The sequence below is a fragment of the Dendrobates tinctorius genome, unplaced genomic scaffold (genome assembly GCF_039654945.1).
Source record: "Dendrobates tinctorius isolate UK_male_01 unplaced genomic scaffold, ASM3965494v1 ptg000093l, whole genome shotgun sequence".
In the NCBI taxonomy this organism is placed as follows: domain Eukaryota; kingdom Metazoa; phylum Chordata; class Amphibia; order Anura; family Dendrobatidae; genus Dendrobates; species Dendrobates tinctorius.
In genome coordinates, this window is record NW_027361761.1 from 15,911,864 (window position 1) to 15,935,103 (window position 23,240).

The window sequence follows — 23,240 nt, forward strand, 5'->3', positions numbered from 1 at the left end:
ACAGAATAAAAAGGGACCGTTATGGGATACTTCCTCACCCCACAGTCATCACACATGAAAACAATGTTATTAAAAGTTTTCTGGCCATGATTTTCCAGCTAGGATATGAGATAAAATTGTCATTAATGGAAGTTCAAGCTGTAGGACTGCTGCAATTATTGTGAAAAAAGGATCCTCATCCCTTTTGCAATCCCACTGCAAGATGTAATCCCAGCCAACTATTGTGTGTATAACTGAAAACAATTAGAAATTTTGCAGCAAATTAACAGCCTTCAAGTCAGCTGCTATTACTTGTCAGAAGTATAAAGTGATGCAACAACTGGGAAACGCTGATGACTGTTTAGAGAGATTATTATCATTTACATATGAGTACAATGTTTAAAGAGCAGTCTGACTCAAATTACATAGTCAAAGACAGAAAATATAGGAGCTCATTCATATAGTGAGAGAAATAAGAGAGAACGGACAGGTAAGAGATTTTGTTCTTAGACCCCATGGCAGTCTCCTAAGGGGGTTGAATTTTATTTGATTGCAACACCATACTTGACTAACTGTAGACGTCACATGCATCTTTCTTAGGCCTGTTTCACACATCCGTTTTTGACCATCAGTCAAAATCCGCTGTTTTTTTTTAAAAAAACGATCTGCCATTTTTTTTAGCGGATCCGTTTTTTCCCCATTGAGTTGAATTACTGGCGGATCTTGACGGATGGCCATCCGTTGGATCCGTCTTTTTGCGGATCCGCCAAATTTTTTGCGTCTGACAACATGCCTGGACGGACCATGCAACGTTTTTTTTGCTGCAGGATCTACATTTTACAGTGCGCTTGCCCGGAGTAAGGAAGTCAGCCGTAAATTTAACCCTGAAATCCTTTCTGGCGGACGGAAAAAATTCTCTCTCTCTCTCCTCTCCCCTGGCTGCGGTTCCTTTAAAATTCTTCATTCATCGGATCCGTCAAAAAAAACAGTCCGGTGGCATCCGTTCACATCAGTGACCAACGGATCCGCTTTCCGCCATTTTGGCGGATTTTAACTGACACAAAAAAACTGAAGTGTGAAACAGGCCTTAACTTGTTTAATTCGGGTCAAGACACAAGCAGGAACCTTTGTTCAGCTGTTATAACATTGATTTGTCTGTTTGTATTTAAAGAGGACGTTTCACCGATTTTTTATTTCATTTTGTAAATGACACATATTGTAATAGTGGATACAGAGCAGAATAAAACATTTTTGCTTTTTTATTATTTCGTAATTTGCACTTAAATAATTAATTTAAGTCCATGTAGGCATTGACAGCGAAATTTTGCTGGGGGCATGAACTTCTTTTTTCTGAGGTTGGCCAATTGAAAGCAGGCAATAACTCAATGGGGAAAGAAGAACATGCCCTCCACAATTGTATTAGCAATTAGTCTGCTGTTCTCCCTGCAGATGGTTTACAAGTGCTGGAGAACAGCAGACCTGAGTGTGAATAACTAACAGCTATCAGTTCTCATCACTGGTAGCCTTTGTCGGGGAGAGGCGGCACTAGAGAGTTGTCTCATCACAACTACTACTACTAGCTCTCCTTTTAAAGTGCTGACAGCTCTACCAATCACAAGCAGGCATGTACATATAAGGGGAAAAAGAACACGCCCTCACTATAGCTTAAAGCACATTGTGAGTATGCCATAGTAATATGAGTAAAACGAAAAAAGTGGTTTGGTACCGTGTTAGCCAGTAGAAAAAAATATATAAAGAGCTCTCAGTGAGAGAAACAAAATAGGAATCTTGTGGGTATGATACTTTTTAATGGCTAACAAATAATAGTGAATGTTGTTACAAAGCAAGCTTTCAGGACTGCTTATGTCCCTTCATTGATATCAGGCTGATGAAGGGACATAAGCAGTCCCGAAAGCTTGCTTTGTAACAACATTCACTATTATTTGTTAGCCATTAAAAGGTATCATACCCACAAGATTCCTATTTTGTTTCTCTCACTGAGAGCACTTTATATAGTAATATGACTGTTAGTGATGAACGAGTGTAATCGTTGCTCGGGTTTCCCCGAGCATGCTCGGGTGGGTTCCGAGTATTTGGATGTGCTCAGAGATTTCATTTCTGTCGCCATAGCTGCATGATTTGTGGCTACTTGACAGCATGAATACATGTGATGAAAACCTGTTTGTTAGGAAATTCCCACATATATTCAGCCTGTCTAGTAGCCGCAAATAATGATGCTGCCTGGGCAATAGAAACCAAATCTCTGAACACTTCCAAATACTCGGAGATCACCCGAGCAACGAGCATACTCACTCATCACTAATGACTATATGTAAATTTGAATTTGAGAGGCAAGCTACCTGAAGTGCTTGAAATGAGACTCAATGTTTGCAGTACTGCCCCTCGTCTAACATTGACTGCTGGAGATCAGAGCTGAAAGGTGTCAGTTAATCAAACTCAGGTTTGCCTCATCATGACATGTCATCAGGTGTGTAGCCTGGTTGTCTAAGCTATTGTGGGCACCTGCCCTTATTTCCCCAGTGTGCTGCTGCCTCCTTATGATTCATCAGTGTTAGAAAAAAGAAGTTGATCACCAAGTGAAGTCTCTCTGGTAAGACACATTTAAACTTGCAAGAAAACAGTCAGCTCACCAACAACTGTAGCATGTGCAAGGAACTTTGTCATGATGACGAGACATGGTCAGACAAAAATACTTGATATTAGAGTTTAGCGAAACGGGACGAAAAATTTCAAAAGTCACCGACTTTTGGCAAAGTCGGGTTTCATGAAACGAAACCCGACCCTAGGATGAGGTCGGCCACGAGGTCGGCGACTTACGCGCCAAAGTCGCGTTTCAAAAGTTTGTTTTGCTCTCTTTTTCAGCCAATCAGGACCCACGGACAATGTGGGCAACGTGATGACATAGACAGGGGTCACCACCATCTTTCAGAAGGGCATGCAAGTGATTGGCTTGCTTTGGTGGGCGTCACAGGGGTTATAAAAGGACGTGCACGCCGACCGCCATCTTACTTCTGCCGATCTTAGCATAGGGAGAGGTTGCTGATTGTGTAGGGAGAGCGTTAGGCAGGGAAGAAGAAAAAAAAACTGCTTCTGCTGCTAGCGATTTTGCCTGTACAACACACCAGTCACTGTGTGTGCAGTGCAAGGGGAGGCTATATTGTGGTGGATCAGCGGTGTTGGTTGTTAGGCTGCCTTCTAAGGCTTCCTGACAGCTGCATTGCTGTTTACCCACTGCTCTGCAAACTGCTTTTTTAAAAGCAATCCCAATTTTTTTTTTTGTCCTGCTGAGGTACTGAGCGTGCATTTTTTCACACCATACAGCATCAGTGGGCCTCACACAATCCAAAAGTGTCCAGTGTCCACTAGTGTCTGCAGAAATTCAAAATCTCCATTATCCTGTAGTCACTTTTTTCACACCTGTGCCATCGAGCCTGTGACATAGCGCTCTGATATTCAGTGGGCCTCACACAATCCAAAAGTGTCCAGTGTCCACTAGTGTCTGCAGAAATTCAAAATCTCCCTTATCCTGTAGTCACTTTTTTCACACCTGTGCCATCGAGCCTGTGACATAGCGCTCTGATATTCAGTGGGCCTCACACAATCCAAAAGTGTCCAGTGTCCACTAGTGTGTGCACAAATTCAAAATCTCCCTTATCCTGTAGCCACTTTTTTCACACCTGTGCCATCGAGCCTGTGACATAGCGCTCTGATATTCAGTGGGCCTCACACAATCCAAAAGTGTCCAGTGTCCACTAGTGTGTGCACAAATTCAAAATCTCCCTTATCCTGTAGTCACTTTTTTCACACCTGTGCCATCGAGCCTGTGACATAGTGCTCTGATATTCAGTGGGCCTCACACAATCCAAAAGTGTCCAGTGTCCACTAGTGTCTGCAGAAATTCAAAATCTCCCTTATACTGTAGTCACTTTTTTCACACCTGTGCCATCGAGCCTGTGACATAGCGCTCTGATATTCAGTGGGCCTCACACAATCCAAAAGTGTCCAGTGTCCACAAGTGTCTGCAAAAATTCAAAATCTCCCCTGTCCTATAGACACCTTGTACCTTGTTTTACATTACTATATAGTTTGTTGGATTTTGTCTACATTTCTACCAAAAATGAGGAAGGCTGGTGGAAGAGGCCATGGAATTGGGCTGGGGTTGGCAGCTGGTAATGATGGTGTTGGTGGTGGACCTGATGGTAGTGGCAAAAGCAAAATAGGACCGAATGCAGGAGGTGTTGAGCCTGCGTCATCGTCTGGCTCCACAAGGCCTCGAAGGCTTAGTTTTCTCGGAGTTGGCAAACCGCTTTTAAAGCTAGAGCTTCAGGAAAAAGTTTTGTCTTACATTGCTGACTCAGCCTCCAGCTCTATCGCCTCCTCTTCTGAAGTTGTAAAAAATAAAAGCACTGAGTGGTCATTGGAGGCTCATGTTCATGAACCACACCTTTCCTTGTGTCCTTCACCCCAACCAAGATTGAAGGATGACGCAGGCCATACTACTGATTACTCCATGGAGCTGTTTTCACATACCATGCCTGGATTATCAAGTGAAATGATGAATTACCCAGGCCAAGATGAATCTGACATGGAGTGCACTGATGCACAGCCGCTGATAGATGATTCTGCTGGTACATTCACTCAGAGCACTACATTGTCCGAGCAGTGTACAGAGCCAGATTCTGACCCTGATGAGACTCAGGTGCCCCTTCCCGCACACTATACCACCATACACGGTGACACAGAGGAAGGTGCACATGACATTGAAGAGGAGGTGATGGATGACCCAGTTGTTGACCCAGATTGGCATCCATTGGGGGAAGAGGGTGCTGCTTCCAATAGCTCAGATGAGGAGGAGCATCCACAGCAGACATCGACATCGCAACAGCTGTTATCTGGCAGGCCCGGAGCACTCCAAGACAGGTTCCAAAAATCAAAGGAGTTGCTGGACAGCTTGTCCAGACGGTCAAAAGATCACAGCGTGCTAGGCCGCAAAATGTCTGCCAAAGTAGGAAGAGTGCAGTGTGGCACTTTTTTGAACAAAATCCTCATGATCAGGCCAAGGTTATCTGTAAGAAGTGCGCAAAGACCTTTAGCCGAGGGAAAAATCTGAAAAATTTGAATACCAGTTGCATGCTTAGACATTTAACCAGCATGCACTTGCAAGCGTGGACACAACACCAAACCTCAAGTGCCACATGTGCAACTGATCACAAAGAAGGTAGTCAACAATGCTACATTGTTTCCCCCACTGTAAGCCCACCGGTTAGCACAGCAGCAAATGTTGAGGTGTCGTTGCAAGGCCACAGCAGTCAGGGAATCCCACTGTTATATCAACGAAATACTGAATCTAGGCCATCAGAAAGAACACCAACTCCATCACCATCATCAACCCTCTCTCAGTCCGCCCTGTCCACCGCTACTTCCACCATATGCAGCTCTCAAGTCCAGCTCACCCTCCCAGACACTATGAGTAGGTCAAGAAAGTACTCAGTCTCTCATCCGCATACACTGGGTTTGAACACCCACATTGCCAAACTAATCTCATTTGAGATGATGCCCTATCGGTTGGTGGAAAGCGCAGCTTTCCGCGAACTCATGGCCTATGCAGTACCACGCTATGACCTACCCAGTCGCCACTTCTTCTCTCGCAAAGCCATCCCAGCCCTCCACCATCATGTAAAAGACCGCATTGTCCATGCACTCAAGCAGTCAGTGAGTGGAAAGGTGCACCTCACAACTGATGCATGGTCCAGTCGGCATGGCCAGGGCCGTTACGTGTTCATCACTGCGCACTGGGTTAATGTGGTGGATGCAGGGTCCACAGGGGACAGCGGTGGTGGGACAGTGCTGCCTAGCCCACGGTATAGGAAACAGTTGGCTGTAGGCGTTCGACCCTCCTCCTCCTCCAGAAGCGAAAGCTCGTCCACAGAGCGCAGTCGTACGAGCACTCCTTCTGCAGCTGCCACTGTTGCACACGAGGTGTCCCCCTATCGAGCAGCTAGCGGAAAGTGTCAGCAGGCTGTGTTGCAGATGATGTGTTTGGATGACAGACACACCGCCGAGGTGCTGGCCGAGTACTTGAAGCGACAAACTGAGTCATGGCTTGGCAGTGTACATCTTGAGTCAGGCAAGGTAGTTAGTGATAATGGCCATAATTTTGTGGAAGCCATAGCCCTTTCAAAACTCAGCCACATACCTTGCTTGGCTCACACCTTGAACCTGGTGGTGCAGTGCTTCCTCAAAAATTATCCGGAGTTAACAGCCCTGCTCCAGAAGGTGCGAAGACTGTGCTCGCACATCCGCCGGTCGCCTGTACACTCCGTTCGTATGCAGAAGCTGCATCGATTGCTCCACCTTCCCAACCACCGCCTCATTATCGACATTGCAACAAGGTGGAACTCCACCCTGCACATTGTGGAGCGGCTGTGCGAGCAGAGGCAGGCCATAATGCATTTGTGGGAGGATACACGGCCAGGCACTTTGAGAGCAGACATGGAGTTGACAGGTGTGCAGTGGTCGAAGCTGAAAGACCTCTGTAAAGTCCTTCAGTGTTTTGAGGAATGCACACGGCTGGTAAGCGCAGACGACGCCATCCTAAGCATGAGCATCCCACTTATGCGTCTGCTCATGCAAACTTTGATGCACCTTAAGGAGCAGCGTCTGCAGCCAATGTTGATGAGGAGGAAGAGGAGGAGGGAATCCTTGATGACATTCAGCCATTGTCTGCTCAGGGACCTCTCCTGGACGAGGTGGAGGAAGAAGAGGAGGAGGAGGATGATGATGGGGATGATTACTTAGGGGAGGAGGATGCATCTCGTGGGGCAAGTGAAAATGTTGGCGTGGCAAGGTCTGGTACAGGGTTTGTGCGTGACTGGAGGGATGTGCATTTGCCAGAAAGTGCTCCTCCACCCAGCACTCGCAGTGCATCATTGAAACCGGGAACATTGGCCCACATGTCAGATTATGCCTTGCAGATCCTAAAAAGGGACCCCCGCATTGCCAAAATGATGAATGATGACGACTACTGGTTGGCCAGCATCCTGGATCCACGCTATAAAGGCAAATTACAAAACATCATGCCACAGGAGAACCTTGACCTAATATTGGCTGATAAACAAGCAACTCTGGTAAATCGGTTGCTTGAGGCATTCCCAGCACACAGCAGCGGTGATGGTTCTCACACGAGCCGTACGGGCCGGGGGCAGCTTGGCAGAGGTGTTCATGGTGCACACAGCAGAAGTGGCGTTGGAGACAGGGGTTTCATTACAATGTTGTGGACTGATTTTTCAACTACCGCTCACACAACTGGTAATACTGCATCGATGGAAAGTGACAGGAGACAGCAGTTGTCAACTATGGTTACAAACTACTTTTCCTCCCATATCGATGTTCTCCCACACAGGTCATTCCCCTTTGACTATTGGGCCGCTAAACTGGACACCTGGCCTGAATTGGCACAATATGCCTTACAGCAGCTCGCTTGCCCAGCTGCAAGTGTGCTATCGGAAAGAGTCTTCAGTGCAGCTGGATCAATCCTGACAGAAAAAAGGACCCATCTGTCAACCCAAAATGTGGATGATCTAACCTTCATTAAAATGAACCATGCATGGGTTTCCAAGGAGTTTGTCCCACCTTCCCCTGATGACACATAGGGTGACAGAAAAATGGCTTTCTTTGGTCCACCTCTTCCTGGGACTTGACCTATTTCGCCTTTTGCATCAGCTGAATGTCCAACATCAACATATGCCACTTTCTAAAACTCCCTAACTGTGCTGCCTCCCCCCCCATGGCCGGGGTCATCACCTAGCGCACGACACCGTGCGAGTGCCGTTGCCCTGGACAGGTGGGTAGGCCGATTCTTGGGCGCGGGCACTGGCACAGGGTCCCTCATAGTGCAATCAAGTGTCTCTGATGGTGGTGGTGCACACCCGCCGTCAGACACACCGCCGTACTATGAGGGGCCCAGTGCCAGTACCGACGCCCACGAGTGGGCCCCCCTTGCTTGGGCAGGGCCCCAGCATTTGCAATCTTTACCTCTCCCTGCTCCTCTGCTTTGTAGTCTGGGCCGTCAAATCCATACTGTGCCTGACACCGTCTGAGCCTGCCTCCTGATGTATAGACATATATTTTGAATGTGTACGCTATCCATACATGTTATCCGGGGATACGGTACCCTTTCTCACCTTTGTGCAATCACGTGCAAGCCATACTGGGCCTAACACCGTCTGAGCCTGCCTCCTGATGTATAGACATATATTTTGAATGTGTACGCTATCCATACATGTTATCCGGGGATACGGTACCCTTTCTCACCTTTATGCAATCACGTGCAAGCCATAATGGGCCTAACACCGTCTGAGCCTGCCTCCTGATGTATAGACATATATTTTGAATGTGTACGCTATCCATACATGTTATCCGGGGATACGGTACCCTTTCTCACCTTTGTGCAATCACGTGCAAGCTATACTGGGCCTAACACCTTCTGAGCCTGCCTCCTGATGTATAGACATATATTTTGAATGTGTACGCTATCCATACATGTTATCCAGGGATACGGTACCCTTTCTCACCTTTGTGCAATCACGTGCAAGCCATACTGGGCCTAACACCTTCTGAGCCTTCCTCCTGATGTATAGACATATATTATGAATGTGTACGCTATCCATATATGTTATCCGGGGATACGGTACCCTTTCTCATCTTTGTGCAATCACGTGCAAGCCATACTGGGCCTAACACCGTCTGAGCCTGCCTCCTGATGTATAGACATATATTTTGAATGTGTACGCTATCCATACATGTTATCCTGGGATACGGTACCCTTTCTCACCTTTGTGCAATCACGTGTAATCCATACTGGGCGTGAGAACGGCTGGCGAGCTGTTAAGCAAGCTACAGCACCTGTAGTTTGCACACGTAAGTTTTTCATTTTTTCAGGAATGACGGTTAGGCCTAATTCCGGAATTGCGGTTGACCTGCACTTACTGGGAAATCATCGTTCGCGGGTAATAATTGTAATCAGTGATCCCCATCACTAACGTTGTTCAGCGGGTTATCTGCACCTGTAAGCGACAAACGCTGGCCTTTTCAGTGTAGCGCACATGCAGCCACGGACATGTAAGGGCATGACACACCAGTTATTGGCCAATCTCATGTGCCAGAGCCTCACGTGTCTCTCTAGTAAGCCGGACTCGGACCGCGGGGCATGACAGAGTCTCGTTCGTTAACGGAATTAAGCTTGCAATGTGTGCATCTGTTCTGTAGCTGGCATGGTTGAGGTTTCCCAGGTGGAGTCGAATTTAACCGTAGGCTCCACTCCTGGTGGTGCCCTTCTGGACATTCCTTTAAGGTTCAGCTTTGCAACCATACTGCCCACGTAAAACAAACACTTTGCCTTCATGAACGCTGTTTGGAGGGTCATGACTCGTGGGAATAACGCCGCCCAATCAGTTAACCTGCTAGAGAGATCCTTCGTTGCTCCCAAGCATGACATCACACTCCCTAGGAGGAAGGTAATGCCACTGTGGCGACCGTACTCCTGGGGGCGACACAAGTGCACTGATGCCCAGCCACTGCTCGATGAATCTGCTGGTACATTGACCCAGACCACTACATTCCCCTCGCACGCTACACGGCCTGAATCTGACCCTGATGAAACTCAGGTTACCCTTCCCATATACAGTTCCATCTTACACGGTGACAAAGAGGAAGCTGCAGATGAAAGTGCAGGTTCGGCCCACCCGCCATCAGACACACCACCGTACTATCAGGGGCCCTGTGCCAGTGCCGTCACCAACGAGTGGGCCCCCCCTGCTTGCTCAGGATCACAGCACTTGCAAGGTTGAAATACTGTGCAGTGAGATGGAAGATGGGGAGGATGAGGAGTCCAGACTAGTACAGTGATTCCCTAGCGAGGAGACTTATTTGATTGTTTTCAATAGAGTTGAGCGAAACGGGTCGAAAAATTTCAAAAGTCGCCGACTTTTGGCAAAGTCGGGTTTCATGAAACGAAACCCGACCCTAGGATGAGGTCGGCCACGAGGTCGGCGACTTACGCGCCAAAGTCGCTTTTCAAAAGTTTGTTTTGCGCTCTTTTTCAGCCAATCAGGATCCACGGACACTGTGGGCAGCGTGATGACATAGACAGGGGTCACCACCATCTTTCAGAAGGGCATGCAAGTGATTGGCTTGCTTTGGTGGGCGTCACAGGGGATATAAAAGGGCATGCACGCCGACCGCCATCTTTCTTCTGTCGATCTTAGCACAGGGAGAGGTTGCTGATTGTGTAGGGAGAGCGTTAGGCAGGGAAGAAGAAAAAAAAACTGCTTCTGCTGGTAGTGATTTTGCCTGTACAACACACCAGTCACTGTGTGTGCAGTGCAAGGGGAGGCTATATTGTGGTGGATCAGCGGTGTTGGTTGTTAGGCTGCCTTCTAAGGCTTCCTGACAGCTGCATTGCTGTTTACCCACTGCTCTGCAAACTGCTTTTTTAAAAGCAATCCCAATTTTTTTTTTTGTCCTGCTGAGGTACTGAGCGTGCATTTTTTCACACCATACAGCGTCAGTGGGCCTCACACAATCCAAAAGTGTCCAGTGTCCACTAGTGTCTGCAGAAATTCAAAATCTCCCTTATCCTGTAGTCACTTTTTTCACACCTGTGCCATCGAGCCTGTGACATAGCGCTCTGATATTCAGTGGGCATCACACAATCCAAATGTGTCCAGTGTCCACTAGTGTCTGCAGAAATTCAAAATCTCCCTTATCCTGTAGTCACTTTTTTCACACCTGTGCCATCGAGCCCTTGACAAAGCGCTCTGATATTGAGTGGGCCTCACACAATCCAAAAGTGTCCAGTGTCCACTAGTGTCTGCAGAAATTCAAAATCTCCCTTATCCTGTAGTCACTTTTTTCACACCTGTGCCATCGAGCCTGTGACATAGCGCTCTGATATTCAGTGGGCCTCGCACAATCCAAAAGTGTCCAGTGTCCACTAGTGTCTGCAGAAATTCAAAATCTCCCTTATCCTGTAGTCACTTTTTCACACCTGTGCCATCGAGCCTGTGACATAGCGCTCTGATATTCAGTGGGCCTCACACAATCCAAAAGTGTCCAGTGTCCACTAGTGTGTGCAGAAATTCAAAATCTCCCTTATCCTGTAGTCACTTTTTTCACACCTGTGCCATCGAGCCTGTGACATAGCGCTCTGATATTCAGTGGGCCTCACACAATCCAAAAGTGTCCAGTGTCCACTAGTGTGTGCAGAAATTCAAAATCTCCCTTATCCTGTAGTCACTTTTTTCACACCTGTGCCGTCGAGCCTGTGACATAGCGCTCTGATATTCAGTGGGCCTCACACAATCCAAAAGTGTCCAGTGTCCACTAGTGTGTGCAGAAATTCAAAATCTCCCTTATCCTGTAGTCACTTTTTTCACACCTGTGCCATCGAGCCTGTGACATAGCGCTCTGATATTCAGTAGGCCTCACACAATCCAAAAGTGTCCAGTGTCCACTAGTGTGTGCAGAAATTCAAAATCTCCCTTATCCTGTAGTCACTTTTTTCACACCTGTGCCATCGAGTCTGTGACATAGCGCTCTGATATTTAGTGGGCCTCACACAATCCAAAAGTGTCCAGTTTCCACTAGTGTGTGCAGAAATTTAAAATCTCCCTTATCCTGTAGTCACTTTTTTCACACCTGTGCCATCGAGCCTGTGACATAGCGCTCTGATATTCAGTGGGCCTCACACAATCCAAAAGTGTCCACTAGTGTCTGCAGAAATTCAAAATCTCCCTTATCCTGTAGTCACTTTTTTCACACCTGTGCCATCGAGCCTGTGACATAGCGCTCTGATATTCAGTGGGCCTCACACAATCCAAAAGTGTCCAGTGTCCACTAGTGTCTGCAGAAATTCAAAATCTCCCTTATCCTGTAGTCACTTTTTTCACACCTGTGCCATCGAGCCTGAGACATAGCGCTTTGATATTCAGTGGGCCTCACACAATCCAAAAGTGTCCAGTGTCCACTAGTGTCTGCAGAAATTCAAAATCTCCCCTGTCCTATAGACACGTTGTACCTTGTTTTACATTACTATATAGTTTGTTGGATTTTGTCTACATTTCTACCAAAAATGAGGAAGGCTGGTGGAAGAGGCCGTGGAATTGGGCCGGGGTTGGTAGCTGGTAATGATGGTGTTGGTGGTGGATCTGATGGTAGTGGCAAAAGCAAAATAGGACCGAATGCAGGAGGTGTTGAGCCTGCGTCATCGTCTGGCTCCACAAGGCCTCGAAGGCTTAGTTTTCTAGGAGTTGGCAAACCGCTTTTAAAGCCAGAGCATCAGGAAAAAGTTTTGTCTTACATTGCTGACTCAGCCTCCAGCTCTATCGCCTCCTCTTCTGAAGTTGTAAAAAATAAAAGCACTGAGTCGTCATTGGAGGCTCATGTTCATGAGCCACACCTTTCCTTTTGTCCTTCACCCCAACCAAGATTGAAGGATGACGCAGGCCATACTACTGATTACTCCATGGAGCTGTTTTCACATACCATGCCTGGATTATCAAGTGAAATGATGAATTACCCAGGCCAAGATGAATCTGACATGGAGTGCACTGATGCACAGCCGCTGATAGATGATTCTGCTGGTACATTCACTCAGAGCACTACATTGTCCTCGCAGTGTAAAGAGCCAGATTCTGACCCTGATGAGACTCAGGTGCCCCTTCCCGCACACTATACCACCATACACGGTGACACAGAGGAAGGTGCACATGACATTGAAGAGGAGGTGATGGATGACCCAGTTGTTGACCTAGATTGGCATCCATTGTGGGAAGAGGGTGCTGCTTCCAATAGCTCAGATGAGGAGGAGCATCCACAGCAGACATCGACATCGCAACAGCTGTTATCTGGCAGGCCCAGAGCACTCCAAAGACAGGTTCCAAAAATCAAAAGAGTTGCTGGACAGCTTGTCCAGACGGTCAAAAGATCACAGCGTGCTAGGCCGCAAAATGTCTGCCAAAGTAGGAAGAGTGCAGTGTGGCACTTTTTTGAACAAAATCCTCATGATCAGGCCAAGGTTATCTGTAAAAAGTGCGCAAAGACCTTTAGCCGAGGGAAAAATCTGAAAAATTTGAATACCAGTTGCATGCTTAGACATTTAACCAGCATGCACTTGCAAGCGTGGACACAGCGTCGGACTGGAACACCTTGGGCCCACCAGAGAAAATCATTCTTGGGGCCCACTATGTAGCTGCATAGAATTAAATACCAGACCACCAATTGTGCGGTAAAACACGCTAATATCCGGGTATAATATAAGGTTGTACATGTCTTAATTATGTAGCAGGAGTTGGGGTAGCCCCCTCATAGAATATAATGTAGACCCCTAATAGAATATAATGCAGCCATCTCATAGAATATAATGCTGCCCCCCTCATAGGGTATAATGCACCCCCTCATAGGGTATAATGCACCCCCTCATAGGGTATAATACTGCCCCCCTCATAGGGTATAATGCACCCCCTCATAGGGTATAATGCACCCCCTCATAGGGTATAATGCTGCCCCCTCATAGGGTATAATACTGCCCCCCTCATAGGGTATAATGCTGCCCCCTCATAGGGTATAATACTGCCCCCCTCATAGGGAATAATGCTGCCCCCCTCATAGGGTATAATGCACCCCCTCATAGGGTATAATGCACCCCCTCATAGGGTATAATGCTGCCCCCTCATAGGGTATAATACTGCCCCCCTCATAGGGTATAATACTGCCCCCCTCATAGGGTATAATACTGCCCCCCTCATAGGGAATAATGCTGCCCCCCTCATAGGGTATAATGCACCCCCTCATAGGGTATAATGCACCCCCTCATAGGGTATAATGCTGCCCCCTCATAGGGTATAATACTGCCCCCCTCATAGGGTATAATACTGCCCCCCTCATAGGGTATAATACTGCCCCCCTCATAGGGAATAATGCTGCCCTCCTCATAGGGTATAATGCTGCCCCCTCATAGGGTATAATGCTGCCTCCTCATAGGGTATAATACTGCCCCCCTCATAGGGTATAATGCTATATAGATATATAGATATAGAGTTAGATAGATATAGATAGAAAGATAGAAGTAGAAATAGATAAATATAGAGATAGATAGTAGATAATGGATAGAAAGTAGATAATGGATATAGATAGAAAGATTCATAGAGATAGATAGAGATAGATAGAGATAGATATAAAGATAGATATAGAAAGAAATATAGATAGATCGATAGGTAGATAGATATAGAGATAGATAGAAAATAGATAATGGATAGATAGATAGATATAGAGATACATAGCTATAGATAGAAAGATATAGAGAGATAGATATATAGATAGAGATAGATAATAGATAGAGATAGATAATAGATAGAGATATACATATATAATAATAATAATAATAATAATAATAATAATATAGACATATATAGATAGATATAGAGATAAATATATATAGATAGATGGCTATAAATAAAAATAGATATAGATATATATATATAGAGAGATAGATAGATATAGAGATAATAGATAGAGATAGATAGATATAGAGACAGATAGATATAGAAAGATAGAGATAATAGCTAGATATAGAGATATGTATAGAGATAGACAGATATAGAGTTAGAAAGATAGATAGATATAGAGAGAGATATAGAGATAGATAGAGATAGCTAGATAGATAGATGGATAGATAGATATAGATAATAGAGATAATAGATAGATGTAATAGATAGATATAGAGATAGATATAGAGATAGATGGATAGATCAATAGATAGATAGATAAAGAGAGAGAGATAGAGATAGATAGATAATGAGATATAGAGATAGATATAGAGATATAGTGTTAGATAGAAAGATAGATATAGAGATAGATAGATATAGAGATATATATAGAGATAGATATGGATATAGAGATAACAGATAGATATAGAGATAGATAGATATAGAGATAGATAGATATAGAGATAATATAAAGATAGATAGATATAGAGATAATATATAGATAGCTATAGAGAGAGAGATAGAGATATAGAGAGAAACAGATATAGATATAGAGATAGATATAGAGATAGATAGATATAGAGATAATAGATAGATATAGAGATAGATAGATATAGATATAAAGATAGATAGAGATAGAGAGAGCGGTAGATAGAGATAGATATAGAGAGAGATAGATACAGAGATCGATAAATAGATAGAGAGATAGATATAGATATAGATAATAGATAGATAGATAAAGATAGATAATAAATATAGAGATAACAGATAGATATAAAGATAGAGTAAGATAGAAAGATATAGAGATAGGTAGATATAGATAATAGAGATAGCTAGATAGACATAATAGATATAGATAGATATAGAGATAGATAGAAAGATAGATATAGAGATAGATGTAGAGATAGAAAGATAGATATAGAGATAGAGCGATAGATAGATAGAGATAAATAGAAAGATAAAGATAGATAGATATAGAGATAGAAAGATAGATAGATATACAAAGAGATAGATATAGAGATAGAGATAAATAGATAGATAGATATAGAGAGATATAGAGAGAAATAGATATAGATATAGAGATACTAGATATATATAGAGATAGATATAGATATAGAGAGAGATAGATACAGAGAAAAGATATAGAGATAAATAGATAGAGAAAGATAGATAGATATATAGATATAGAGATAGAAAGATAGATATAGAGATAGAGCGATAGATATACAGAGAGATAGATATAGAGATAGATAGAGATATATAGATAGATAGCTATAGAGAGAGATATAGAGAGAAATAGATATAGAGATAGATATATAGATATAGATATAGATATAAAGATAGATATAGAGATAGATATAGAGATAGAGCGATAGATAGCGAGAGATATAGATAGATACAGAGAAAAGATATAGAGATAGATAACGGATAGATAAATAGATAGATAGGTATAGAGATAGATAGATATAGATATTAGATAGAGATATATATAGATAAAGATAGATATAGATGGTAGCTAGATAGATAATAAATATAGAGATAATAGATATAGAGATAGAGTAAGATAGATAGATATAGAGATAGATAGACATAATAGATAGATATAGAGATATATATATAGAAAGATATAGAGATAGATAGATATAGAGATAGATGTAGAGATAGAAAGATAGATATAAAGATAGAGCGATAGATAGAGATAGATTTAGAAATAGATAGATATAGATAATAGATAGAGATAGATAGATATAGATAATAGATAGAGATAGAAAGATAGATATAAGAGAGAGAGATAGATAGAGATAGATAGATAGATAGAGAGAGCGAGAGAGATATAAATAAAAACAAAAAAACACAATACTCACCTCTCCTCCTCGCTCCCACGCTGATTCCGGCAGCCGGCTTCAGTGTCAGGAGCTGCCCCCTCTGCCAGACACACAGCGGGTGCGCGATGTAGTGACGTCATCGCGCACTGGCTGTGAGCCAGGAGCAGAGAGGACTGAGGGCGACGCCGGCCCTGATTTACAGCTGTAGTCTGCAGAGCAGCTTACTGGGCTGGGGGCGGGGCCTCTGGGGGTGGAGACTGTGAAATGATATTCACTGCTTCCCATTGAATATTCATTTCTCTTTAGCAGCGGGGACAGGGGCTCCTGCCTCCTGACACCCGCTGCTGCTCCGCTGGCAGGGGCCCCCATAGCAGCTGCATGGTGTGCGACACACCACTGGCTGGGGGCCCCTGGAGCAGCGGGGGCCCTAGGCAACTGCTGGCCCTGTATGCCTGCAGGTGCCAGGGCCCACCAGATGCCAGGGCCCACCGGAGAATCCACCGGTTCTCCGGTGGGCCAGTCCGACGCTGCGTGGACACAACACCAAACCTCAAGTGCCACATGTGCAACTGATCACAAAGAAGGTAGTCAACAATGCTACATTGTTTCCCCCACTGTAAGCCCACCAGTTAGCACAGCAGCAAATGTTGAGGTGTCGTTGCAAGGCCACAGCAGTCAGGGAATCCCACTGTTATATCAACGAAATACTGAATCTAGGCCATCAGAAAGAACACCAACTCCATCACCATCATCAACCCTCTCTCAGTCCGCCCTGTCCACCGCTACTTCCACCATATGCAGCTCTCAAGTCCAGCTCACCCTCCCAGACACTATGAGTAGGTCAAGAAACTACTCAGTCTCTCATCCGCATACACTGGGTTTGAACGCCCACATTGCCAAACTAATCTCGTTTGAGATGATGCCCTATCGGTTGGTGGAAAGCGCAGCTTTCCGCGAACTCATGGCCTATGCAGTACCACGCTATGACCTACCCAGTCGCCACTTCTTCTCTCGCAAAGCCATCCCAGCCCTTCACCATCATGTAAAAGACCGCATTGTCCATGCACTCAAGAAGTCAGTGAGTGGAAAGGTGCACCTCACAACTGATGCATGGTCCAGTCGGCATGGCCAGGGCCGTTACGTGTCCATCACTGCGCAATGGGATAATGTGGTGGATGCAGGGTCCACAGGGGACAGCGGTGGTGGGACAGTGCTGGCTAGTCCATGGTATAGGAAACAGTTGGCTGTAGGCGTTCGACCCTCCTCCTCCTCCTCCTCCAGAAGCGAAAGCTCGTCCACAGAGCGCAGTCGTACGAGCACTCCATCTACAGCTGCCACTGTTGCACACGAGGTGTCCCCCTATCGAGCAGCTAGTGGAAAGCGTCAGCAGGCTGTGTTGCAGATGATGTGTTTGGGCGACAGACACACCGCCGAGGTGCTGGCCGAGTACTTGAAACGACAAACTGAGTCATGGCTGGGCAGTGTACATCTTGAGGCAGACAAGGTAGTTAGTGATAACGGCCGTAATTTTGTGGCAGCCATAGCCCTTTCAAAACTCAGCCACATACCTTGCTTGGCTCACACCTTGAACCTGGTGGTGCAGTGCTTCCTCAAAAATTATCCGGAGTTAACAGCCCTGCTCCAGAAGGTGCGAAGACTGTGCGCGCACATCCGCCGGTCGCCTGTACACTCCGTTCGTATGCAGAAGCTGCATCGATTGCTCCACCTTCCCAACCACTGCCTCATTATCGACATTGCAACAAGGTGGAACTCCACCCTGCACATGGTGGAGCGGCTGTGCGAGCAGAGGCAGGCCATAATGCATTTGTGGGAGGATACACGGCCAGGCACTTTGAGAGCAGACATGGAGTTGACAGGTGTGCAGTGGTCGAAGCTGAAAGACCTCTGTAAAGTCCTTCAGTGTTTTGAGGAATGCACACGGCTGGTAAGCGCAGACGACGCCATCCTAAGCATGAGCATCCCACTTACGCGTCTGCTCATGCAAACTTTGACGCACCTTAAGGAGCAGGCGTCTGCAGTCAATGTTGATGAGGAGGAGGGAATCCTTGATGACATTCAGCCATTGTCTGCTCAGGGACCTCTCCTGGACGAGGTGGAGGAGGAGGATGATGATGGGGATGATTACTTAGGGGAGGAGGATGCATCTCGTGGGGCAAGTGAAAATGTTGGCGTGGCAAGGTCTGGTACAGGGTTTGTGCGTGACTGGAGGGATGTGGATTTGCCAGAAAGTGCTCCTCCACCCAGCACTCGCAGTGCATCATTGACACCGGGAACATTGGCCCATATGTCAGATTATGCCTTGCAGATCTTAAAAAGGGACCCCCGCATTGCCAAAATGATGAACGATGACGACTACTGGTTGGCCAGCATCCTGGATCCATGCTATAAAGGCAAATTACAAAACATCATGCCACAGGAGAACCTTGACCTAATATTGGCTAATAAACAAGCAACTCTGGTAAATCGGTTGCTTGAGGCATTCCCAGCACACAGCAGCGGTGATGGTTCTCACACGAGCCGTACGGGCCGGGGGCAGCTTGGCAGAGGTGTTCATGGTGCACACAGCAGAAGTGGCGTTGGAGACAGGGATTTCATGACAATGTTGCGGACTGATTTTTCACAGACCGCTCACACAACTGGTAATACTGCATCGATGGAAAGTGACAGGAGACAGCAGTTGTCAACTATGGTTACAAACTACTTTTCCTCCCATATCGATGTTCTCCCACACAGGTCATTCCCCTTTGACTATTGGGCCGCTAAACTGGACACCTGGCCTGAATTGGCACAATATGCCTTACAGGAGCTCGCTTGCCCAGCTGCAAGTGTGCTATCGGAAAGAGTCTTCAGTGCAGCTGGATCAATCCTGACAGAAAAAAGGACCCGTCTGTCAACCCAAAATGTGGATAATCTAACCTTCATTAAAATGAACCATGCATGGGTTTCCAAGAATTTTGTCCCACCTTCCCTTGATGACACATAGGGTGACAGAAAAATGGCTTGCTTTGGTCCACCTCTTCCTGGGACTTGACCTATTTCACCTTTTGCATCAGCTGAATGTCCAACATTAACATATGCCACTTTCTAAAACTCCCTAACTGTGCTGCCTCCCCCCCCATGGCCGGGGTCGCCACCTAGCGCACGACACCGTGCGAGTGCCGTTGCCCTGGACAGGTGGGTAGGCCGACTCTTGGGCGCGGGCACTGGCACAGGGTCCCTCATAGTGCAATCAAGTGTCTCTGACGGTGGTGGTGCACAACCGCCGTCAGACACACCGCCGTACTATGAGGGGCCCAGTGCCAGTACCGACGCCCACGAGTGGGCCCCCCTTGCTTGGGCAGGGCCCCAGCATTTTCAATCTTTACCTCTCCCTGCTCCTCCGCTGTGTAGTCTGGGCCGTCAAATCCATACTGTGCCTGACACCGTCTGAGCCTGCCTCCTGATGTATAGACATACATTTGGAATGTGTACGCTATCCATACATGTTATCCATGGATACGGTACCCTTTCTCACCTTTGTGCAATCACGTGCAAGCCATACTGGGCCTAACACCGTCTGAGCCTGCCTCCTGATGTATAGACATATATTTTGAATGTGTACGCTATCCATACATGTTATCCGGGGATACGGTACCCTTTCTCACCTTTGTGCAATCATGTGCAAGCCATACTGGGCCTAACACCGTCTGAGCCTGCCTCCTGATGTATTGACATATATTTTGAATGTGTACGCTATCCATACATGTTATCCGGGGATACGGTACCCTTTCTCACCTTTGTGCAATCACGTGCAAGCCATACTGGGCCTAACACCGTCTGAGCCTGCCTCCTGATGTATAGACATATATTTTGAATGTGTACGCTATCCATACATGTTATCCTGGGATACGGTACCCTTTCTCACCTTTGTGCAATCACCTGTAATCCATACTGGGCGTGAGAACGGCTGGCGAGCTGTTAAGCAAGCGACAGCACCTGTGGTTTGCACACGTAAGTTTTTCATTTTTTCAGGAATGACTGTTAGGCCTAATTCCAGAACTGCGGTTGACCTGCACTTACTGGGAAATCATCGTTCGCGGGTAATAATTGTAATCAGTGATCCCCATCACTAACGTTGTTCAGCGGGTTATCTGCACCTGTAAGCGACAAACGCTGGCCTTTTCAGTGTAGCGCACATGCAGCCACGGACATGTAAGGGCATGACACACCAGTTATTGGCCAATCTCATGTGCCAGAGCCTCACGTGTCCCTCTAGTAAGCCGGACTCGGACCGCGGGGCATGACGGAGTCTCATTCGTTAACGGAATTAAGCTTGTAATGTGTGCATCTGTTCTGTAGCTGGCATGGTTGAGGTTTCCCAGGTGGAGTCGAATTTAACCGTAGGCTCCACTCCTGGTGGTGCCCTTCTGGACATTCCTTTAAGGTTCAGCTTTGCAACCATACTGCCCACGTAAAACAAACACTTTGCCTTCATGAACGCTGTTTGGAGGGTCATGACTCGTGGGAATAACGCCGCCCAATCAGTTAACCTGCTAGAGAGATCCTTCGTTGCTCCCAAGCATGACATCACACTCCCTAGGAAGAAGGTAATGCCACTGTGGCGACCGTACTCCTGGGGGCGACACAAGTGCACTGATGCCCAGCCACTGCTCGATGAATCTGCTGGTACATTGACCCAGACCACTACATTCCCCTCGCACGCTACACGGCCTGAATCTGACCCTGATGAAACTCAGGTTACCCTTCCCATATACAGTTCCATCTTACACGGTGACAAAGAGGAAGCTGCAGATGAAAGTGCAGGTTCGGCCCACCCGCCATCAGACACACCACCGTACTATCAGGGGCCCTGTGCCAGTGCCGTCGCCAACGAGTGGGCCCCCCCTGCTTGCTCATTATCACAGCACTTGCAAGGTTGAAATACTGTGCAGTGAGATGGAAGATGGGGAGGACGAGGAGTCCAGACTAGTACAAGGATTCCCTAGCGAGGAGACTTATTTGATTGTTTTCAATGTTGGGACAGCAATTTTTGGGGAGCACTATACTCTGGAGAATGATAGATGGGGCCCACCATACACTGGAACATTCCAAAGGTGGACATCAGACACTGGAGCAGCATTTACAGGGCCCATTATACACTAGAGCATTAGAAATGGGGCCCATTATGTTTGGAGCATTATTTGGGCCCATAAGACAGAGTAGCTTCATCCATGGGGACCAACATATACTGTAGCATTATGTGGAGCTCATCATATACTGTTTCAAACATTATATGGGACCAATGATTCTGCATGGAGAAATAGATGGGCCTCGTCATGAGATGTAAAAGTGAAGTATTTTTCATTGTACTATACTGCTATTTCTCTGCCGTATCGGAGCATGATGAGTTGTGGTATGTGTTAAAGGGGCGCTCTTTCGCCCAGGGCACATGAAAACCTGGAGCCAGCCCTCCCCCCCCACAACTTTAGCCAAATAACCCCCATTTTTCAGTGCGTAACTTGTATTATGAAGTTAATTAAGGTTGACAAGCTTAAGTAAGAAGAATTGATGCTTTTGGCATTCAAATGGGCACTGTAGGTGTGTTTCCTGTCCTCCTCTCACTGCCGACTTTTATTCCCCATTGACTTACATTGGGTTTCGTGTTTCGGTACGACCCCGACTTTTCCCTATAATCGGACGATCTTGCTCGACCTGACTTTTGGAAAAGTCGGGTTTCACGAAACGAAACTCGACCCTAAAAAAACAAAAGTCGCTCAACTCTACTTGATATTGTTCTAGCTCCTTAGAATAAAATCCAAAGTTTATTTGCTTAGTCCATGTCTATAGGCTTAAATATGTTTACGTTACTATCGAAACCACATTGCCGCCTTATCCGTCTCATTGGAGGAGTATAGATTAAACAAACTAAGGATTTTGATCATTTTTAGCTTAAACAGATAATTGATCCCCTATATTTCCGAGATGAAGAGGCAACATTAAAAAGAGAAAAATGTTTTATTCTATTCTGCTGTGTCTATTACATTGTTTGCCCTATTTAACATGAACAATTAGGTGAAAGGTCCTGTCATGGGTTTACCATGATAGAGAGGAGCCAAAAGACCGTAGTGTCCAATTTCTCCTACTCCTGCACTTCATCTTCATATTTAATAGTGCAGGTTTCTTTTAGCATTCCAGGGTTTAATCTTCTCATTTGAGAGCTCTTGGAAGCTTTCCTGCATAAGGATCTCAGCTGTTCACTGCTATCCAATCCCCTCTCCTATATATTCTGGGCCATGACAAGCATTCATTGAGGCTGTTGCTAGGTTTTGGTTGTGTACTAATTCTCTTCTTTCTCCTACTTTGGTTTTGCCCCATGCTCCACTCCCCGGTGTTTACCTCAGTTATTTGCATAAGTATGTTTGTATGAGTAGTATTTTCCTTTACCCCTGTTTGCATTATCTTGTTAGTCTGGTTGGTGTAATACTCCCTCTTCCCTGGGTTGAGGAAGGGTGCAGAAAGAGGGCGGATTAAGGCGCTAAGGCAAGCTACGTGGTCCCGGAATCTTCACCATCGTCAGAAGTAACCCGGGGTGCAGGATGAGAAAGGACACCCTTAGCATTATGGACAGGAAAAGAGCCCCTGGACCCGAGACATCCGATAACAGTCATGACAGGTCCTTTTTAGTGTCCCATTTTATGTATACTTGAAGATTTTCCCTCTGAAAAAGCACGGTAAAATATGCTGATATGTTAATAAGGATTAGACATTTATCCCATACTGCTGAAGATCCCGGCGTTGCCTGGGCATAGGAACCAACTGTGGTTAGTTATAACAAATTATAATGATTATATTGCACATAACATTTCACATC

General features: G+C 45.8%; 1 protein-coding gene across 1 annotated transcript in view; it reads left to right on the forward strand.

The window, feature by feature from the left end:
• The first annotated feature begins 394 nt into the window (after positions 1 to 394).
• Positions 395 to 23,240, forward strand: part of LOC141098579 (cytochrome P450 2C14-like) — a 111,652-nt gene continuing 88,806 nt past the window's right edge. The window contains exon 1 of the mRNA XM_073586484.1: positions 395 to 469. The gene's annotated coding sequence lies outside the window, so the exon portion shown is untranslated. The remainder of the gene's footprint in view (positions 470 to 23,240) is intronic.